This window comes from Phlebotomus papatasi, chromosome 1, assembly GCF_024763615.1.
Source record: "Phlebotomus papatasi isolate M1 chromosome 1, Ppap_2.1, whole genome shotgun sequence".
NCBI lineage: Eukaryota > Metazoa > Arthropoda > Insecta > Diptera > Psychodidae > Phlebotomus > Phlebotomus papatasi.
This window is the reverse complement of record NC_077222.1, coordinates 62,991,343-62,998,873: the sequence shown is the minus strand read 5'-3', so window position 1 is coordinate 62,998,873 and position 7,531 is coordinate 62,991,343. Positions and strand designations below refer to the sequence as shown.

The 7,531-nt window shown below is 30.1% G+C and overlaps 1 long non-coding RNA gene across 2 annotated transcripts; it reads right to left on the bottom strand.

The window, feature by feature from the left end:
• Positions 1–2,142: 2,142 nt before the first annotated feature.
• Positions 2,143–6,393, bottom strand: LOC129799985 (uncharacterized). 2 transcript variants are annotated; one of them, XR_008751565.1, is made up of 3 exons: positions 3,691–6,393; positions 3,278–3,429; positions 2,143–2,919 (listed from the first exon to the last, which is right to left on the bottom strand). It is a non-coding gene; the product is annotated as an uncharacterized LOC129799985 (long non-coding RNA). The 2 variants fall into 2 exon arrangements; XR_008751566.1 differs by having other exon boundaries at positions 3,278–3,830; positions 4,020–6,393.
• Positions 6,394–7,531: the final 1,138 nt, after the last annotated feature.

Sequence of the window (7,531 nt, the reverse complement as noted above, 5' to 3'; positions counted from 1 at the left end):
TAGAACAAAATTTAAAAACAAAATTTTTGAAAAAAATTGAAAATTCGACCGTTGGTAGCTGATTCTATGATTTTTATAAATCCACTAAACACATCCCAATAGACTTCAAGAAGTAATTTTCGAATGTTCTGCAGCGGAAAATTATCGAATTTATGTGAAAGGAAAAATGAATTTATTGAAGAAAATATCTAATGAACTTGATATTAGACATTTTCTTCAATATTTCATCCATTTCTTCCATATTCTGCTTCAATAATATTATGGAAAAGTTATATTGATGATATTTGTCTCAGTGTGTAGGGCTAAACAATATTGAAATACAATATGGAAGAAAAACGATCCATATTGAAAAGAATATTGAAGAAATTGCCTACACAGTAGACAAATTTCCTTAAATAATCCAAATTTATGTTTAATTTAATTATATGCTTCCAAGAGCACAAGCTCAAAAGCATTATTGATTTAAATAAATGATATAAATGATATATGTCCATATATTTTAATAATGTGTAGGCGATTTTCATCAATATCACATATTGATTGCAAATATTGATGAAATTTTTTCCTAGTGTATAAGCAGCTTAATGGCCTCTACACACTAGAGAAATTTATGTCCATATTGAAGCAAATTCCCTACGGTTGTATAGGAGAAACTCTTCAATATGGACATAAATTTCTCTAATGTGTAGAGGCCATAAGGGAAACTTCGCATTATTGATGTTTCTAATTTTCTCCTATTACACTCACCATCACGGACCCCAAAATGGGTGGAGGGAAGTTTGAAAGTGGGGCGCCTTTGAAATTGGAATTTTTCTCCTAATGTTTAAGTGGAACTGAACCATATATCATAATGTAATTTAGCTTATCAACCTGTTTGTGCATCCTAAATTATATCACGATAAGGCTCAATTTTATTTGAAAATAAGTGAAAAATCCCAATTTCAAAGGAGAACGGCTTCCCCTTATCATCAATTTAGAAAAAAAATAATTTCAGGCAAAACTCCAAATTTCCATACGCACATCCAAATTTTTATTAATCGTCAGACATTCGCTCTTTTCGGTCCCTATCACACTGTTTACAAACACTTTGTGGTCGTCTCGTTTTCTCTCATAATACTCACAATCGCCTGGACAATCAAGAGAGTGAAATAACCAGACAACGTGCAATTGGAATCATTCAGAGATAACTAATAATTTGAGGGGCTTATCAAATTATTAAATACGATACCAAGAAATGTAATTATAGAAAATTTACGCTGATAATTCAGTTATATGATAATTTGATCCCAATAGGAGAAATCGGGACAGAATTAGCCACGGATAGTACTAGAAACTATAGTGGGATGTTATATCTTGTCTTAGAAGGAATATTAAAGAAACTACTATTAATTTACTCGAAGTAAACACAAACACTTTCCTTTCTATTTATTGAAATATTTATCAGCCTAACACAAATATTTTTTACTGCTAAAAATATTTAATAAAAAATTTCCATCCTCCGGAGACCACTTTTCTTAAAATATCTTCGTGTTTCAGACGATTTCTGAGAAATGTCGCGCTGCCTGTTTTTTTGTTCGTTTGTCCTTCCGGCTGTCGCCAGCTCTAGAGGCCAAATGGTCAGGGATAGAGACTTGAGAACTTAGGGTGACCCCCGAAAGTACGAATACCAAGTCTCCAAAATGGGATTGCTCGAAAATGCGTTGTGCGTTTTTTTCATTTTTAGATATGCTTTCTAGGTTGCCTAGATGGGCATTTCGTTCTTATACGAAAAGGTTAAAGAGGCTATAAAAAGCACATTATCAACCGAATGGGGTCATATTTGGGCTCGGTAGAAAGGTCTTGAAATTCCTGACAAGACTGAACTGGTTTAAATTTATTATAAACCGGTAATAAACCGATTTATAACCGTTAAGTAATTTTTATTATAAAATCGTGTTAGATAGATAGTATAGGGTGAATGGTACGATCTGTGGGCTGCAGACACCTAGGCTCTATTTAATTTAAGCTCCTTATGTCTACCCAGCAAACCTTATTCCAATTCTTTTAAAAACTGGATGAACTGCAGATCGTCCTGAGCTGCCGCTCTTTTGACATCCTCCAGTGTTAGCACTTCTTTTTTAGAGATTTTGATTTTCTGCACCGAGAAAAATTTTATGGGTAGTATTAATGTTTTTCTGGGTAAAATCAAATGAAATTATGGGTATTTTGGCCCCAATGGTAGAATACATTTGTTTCTAATGTTTTATTTGATTTGAATACAGACGACTTTTACTTCAAATATTTTTACATTTGATCTGAAAGGCAGTAATCATAGCCACAACAAATATATTTGTATTTATTTTGAATGGCACTGTATTTGAAAAGAAAACATGTCTTTTAAATCAAATACATTTGCACTTTATTTCTAAAGTGGATTTTAAACACTTTCATGGGTAGAATCAAAAATTTCTGGGTAACACTACCATAGTTTCAATAGTAGAAATATTTGTTTTAACTACGAGTTACCATTAATTTAAATACACAATGGGTAAAATTAAAAATTTCCTTGGTATATTTAAATGTTCTTTACCATAGATTCAATGGCAAATATGTTTGCTTTGATATTCGTCCACATTAATTCAAATAATATCCTCGGGTAGATATAACAGTACCAGGGTATATTTAAAAAACTCTTGCTATGATTTCAAAAATAAATTTATTTGACATAAATAATGTGTATTCACAATAAAATTGTATTACATTAATTTCTATGGGGTGTTGCACGACTTTCTAGTAGTTTCGTGAAGTCTTCTTCTCAGCTTTTGGATGTATGCTCTTCTGCTTTCTCCCAATAGTGTTTACCAGTTTCAGAAGAAATAAGATACTTCAAAAGACTGATTGTCTTTTGCCCCGTAAAGATAAACGATGACATAATGAAATCTGAAAGACAGAAAATAAAATTAAATGGAATTAAAAATCTGAATCTATATGGTATCTATTGAAATAGCGGAAATAACTATTGAAAATAGAGTGGTGGAAATAATTATTGTCCTATCCCATAATCTTTAAAAGAACCCAACAATAAGTCTCGAAAAAACTTATACGTATAATATGATGTCCTTTTATGTTAATCATAAAAAATTAATTTTGATTATAGAATCTTGTTTTCTCAAAACTTTAGTAGAATTTCGTTTTTTATTCTGGTGATAATTATAATTCCAGGTAATAATTGTAGGGCTACAGTATTTATTTTTCACCAATGGCGGTTAATAATTTTTAATAATTCAATGTAACTTACTTGATCAGTGGTAGTGCTCCTCGTCTACTTTTATTACAGCGCTCACTTTTCTAAGTTGTGTTTTGCAGATTTACGTCCTTTACTGTTTGCTCTGAGTTCTGCTGCTATCTGCGAATCACTTTTCCAATTCCATGGAAAAGACAATGATTGTCCTTTTCCCAGTGAACGGTTCAACGGTTACCACGATTGATAAAAGAAAGAATAAAAATAAAAATGAAATTAAAAACTTTTCCAGTATGATATTTTCCAAAGCGATAATTGAAAATACATATTCAACATAAATAAGTTGATATAATTAACATTTTTATAATAAAAAAATTATGCGAGGTCCAATATTTCTTTGTAAAGATCAATGCTAACTTTCACAAATTATGTAATTCTTATTGCATTACAAAAAAAATCAATTTTCTTACCTTGATACTATTTAGGTCTCTCCTAGATGGAATTTTTGAAGAAAAGTAGTTCGATAAAACAGATATGGTGATAATTTTCCAGCTTCTGCTCACGGACGTTTCCAATCAAAAATGACTTGCAATCAGGATGATCGATTGAACTTGAACAATATCGAAAATTACAAATCGTTAGTAAAATATTAAATAATAAAAAATTCTTACGACGAATTTTAAATTTAAATAAAATAATAAAAAGTTTGACATTCCATTTTAGCTTAAAAGAAGAAATAAATTTAATTTAATTTACCGAATATGGTTAATACTTTTCTGGCAAACATTTTTTTACTTACCCAATCTAACGATTTCCAACACTTTATCAAATTTCTTTGTCGATCACTTGATGATTTTTGCAACTTTATAAGTTTACTTATCCACTGTAACCATTTTTTAGTTTTTTTTTCATTTTCAAATAGATTGGAAATAATTTGTGTGACAACTTTTCAACTCAGCGGCTTCTTCAAGACTGACTCGTTTTAATGTTTTCCGTACTGATGGAATCAGTCATAGATCTGAATGTAGTTTCCTTTTTTTCAAATACTTATGCTATTGATTCAAAAAATAGTATTAGATTTGATTGGTTTTTCATTCTAAATAAATATAAATTTCATTCAAATTATTAATTGTTATAATCAATGCATATAGAAAGTAATATTATTTATTTTATGCAAATCACGTCATTTGAAGAACACAATACACTGACCCTCGTGCATTTGCGTTCGTGCGTGTACGCCAGCCAAATATTAAATTTTTGGATGATTTAGAGCGAAATTCATTCAATTTTTTTAAAATGAAAATTTAAAAAACCTAATCAATAAGAATGCTTTAATAATTGGTATTTACCTTATTCTTTATAACATAAGTAAGTTTCTTAGGCATGTTTAAGAGAGATTCATGAAGAATTTTTAGCTCAATCCGCTCCCTCTACCAAAATTTCAGCCCGATCCGTGCTATAGAGCCGGAGCTAATTAACTTAGAAAATTGGAAAGTTTTCTTTTTAATTATAGCACCCCTAGCTGTAGTTTTACGAACTTATGAGAAAAAGAGGGTTTTTACGAAAATGTGAAATTAGTTGCAAATGACATGTTGTTTCATTTGGCTAAAGTTTAAGTTTAAATAATAAAATGTAATTATTTTTACATATTGTATTCGATTAGAATAAGTAGTTATTCACTTAAAACGTATTGATATTTATGATGAAAGGAATTTAATTTTCACCCTAATTTAAATGAATAATTTTTCAAATTATGACGACTGCAGTAAATGTAAAAACCACTGTTATTTATATTTAACGACAAAAACCATTCGTATCAAATATTTACTCAAAGTTATTTCATTTTTACATTTAAATGAAATGCATATTTTATACAGAAAAGTTTCTCACAATTCAATTTAATACCTGGTCATTTAATGTTTAGATAGAAAAAAAAATCATTTGAAATAAAATTTTGAAACAATTGTTTAAAAAGTCTTTTTCATTTGAAATAAATACAGATAATATTAAGACGTAAACAAAAATGTCAATATTAAATTTTACCCATTAAATAAATGCTTGTTGCATTTGATTTCATAAAACAGTACTTTTAAATCAAAAGTAAAATATTATTTTTGACAACACAACGTTGCACATTTAATATAAATGTGTAGTTTTTCATTTTCAATGTATAATTGTTATTTTTAACATATATTATCTTTGATTCAAAAGCTGAGGTATTTATTTCAAATATTTAAACATTCACGCTAAAAGAAAAATTATTTATTCTCCGTATGAATGCACAAATATTTGAAATTATTGTGATTACTTTCAAAATCAAAATTATTTCGTTTGTATTGAAAGAAAAGTCAATTGATTCGAATATTTACCCAGAATTTTTAACATTAAATACAAAATATTCAATTTAAATAAATTCCATTTTTCTCGGTGTGGCTTGAGAATTTAGAACAATAACATAAAATGTGTTCTAGTGTTTCCAGATTCTCTCCACAACCCCTGCAAGTTGATGTAACGTCCACACCCAACTTTGCACTGTACTAAGTTGTGTCCTAAGCCACTTCGGGCGATCTTTTGAGTGATTCAATCTGTTCAATAAATCGGTTGTGAACTGGTAAAGGGTAAATTGTGCGAAAGTACTTTTGAGTTATAGCGCCTAAGTCACGAATTCGAATATTTCGCATAGCTGGAACGCTTTGCCATTGCTTTACAAATTATATGCAATGAAAAATTTCTTTTTCTGGCTTACTACATCGCTGTCCCCATTAGTATTATTTTTTTTTGCAAGTTTTTGCAAATTCTGTGATTTGAGATAAACCGGTATTATGATATTAACTCAAATGAAAATTAATTTGACTATTATTTTATAACAGAAACAATATTTACTTAATCTCTAATAGAGAAAAGCACATTAGACACTCTTCTTATAAAAAGTTAATTACAACTAAAACTTCTATAACATCACAGTGATATTAGACGGTTCCATAGTCGGTTTTTACATCATTTTTTTATGTTTTATTTCATAAATTTAATGTTAAAGTAATTAGGTAAAAATGCGTTATTACTTTTAGATAATTGTTGCAATTAAACTAGGTAATTTTAATATGCCTTTTTTGTAGAATCCCTTGCCTTAATTGGCAATAAACTATAAGGCTTGCTATAAGGGGACGGTCAGCCTTGAAATATTGTAATTTATTCATTTTCCCAAAGCAAGAATTATTATTTTTTCTATTCTATTCTAAAACCAAAGTGCAAAAAAATAAGTTTTACAGTACTAAGTAGAAATTAGTACTGTAAGAACGAGACGCTAAAATCAATCAAACGTCTAACTTCAAACCTTGGAAAATCCAATGATAGGTTTCATATTTTAGATGAGGTTCTTAACAATCTAACCTTATAAACCTTAAAAACATTTATATCTTCTGATCAGCCTCAAACTTTGCCAAAATGTGTTTCGGCACTTCCTAATCACGAATATAATGGGTTGCTGAAAAACTTTCCCTTTTGTCAGGCCAGCCGCTCTTTGAAGCTTAATAACTCCCAAACTAAGATAGATATCGACTTGATATTTTCGGAAAAGGTTATGTGTATATCGCGTGGAAATTAAAACTTGGTGCATTAACACACCACGCTTACTTCTGCCATGTTGAGCCCCCCCCCCCCCTTTTAGTAGCCTAGCTCAACCGACCTAGAAGGGCTTATTTTTTTCCTTAAAATGTCTCTAGAGATCCGATTCTATAATTGCCAGAATTTGATCAAGAAGGACATTTTAGAAACATCTTGTAAAATGCCACATCTCTTTCTAACATCACATGTTCATAAATCTCTGCTAGAGGCGCTTACTATTAAAAAAAAATAATTTTCTAAATTTAATTATCCCCAGCCGTATGGCATGAATCAGGCTGAAATTTCAGTATTATATAGTTGCACTTTCTATCTATCAAATGAAAAAAACTAAAGTGTCTTGGGTACCCCTCATCCTAACTGTAATACGGTCTTCAGACCTAAGTCTTAGCTATCTGGCTTAACTCCTCTAATTCCTTATTAGGCACGATTTTTTAGGAAATTGTTGTTTAGAATTAGATATTAAGGGCAAATGATCAAATAGATTTTGAAAAATCAATAAAATCGCTTGTTACAGTAGAGTCTTCTAAATTCGAACGCTCGGGGGGGTGGGGGGTATTTTTGACATTTCTCACCTCCCAAATTCGAACGATTTTTTCAAAACTAACGAAATTTGTGTGAGATTAAATTGTACTTTGAATCAAATTCTCGTACTTTCTCGCAAGTTTTTGTGGTAACATACTTCCTTTT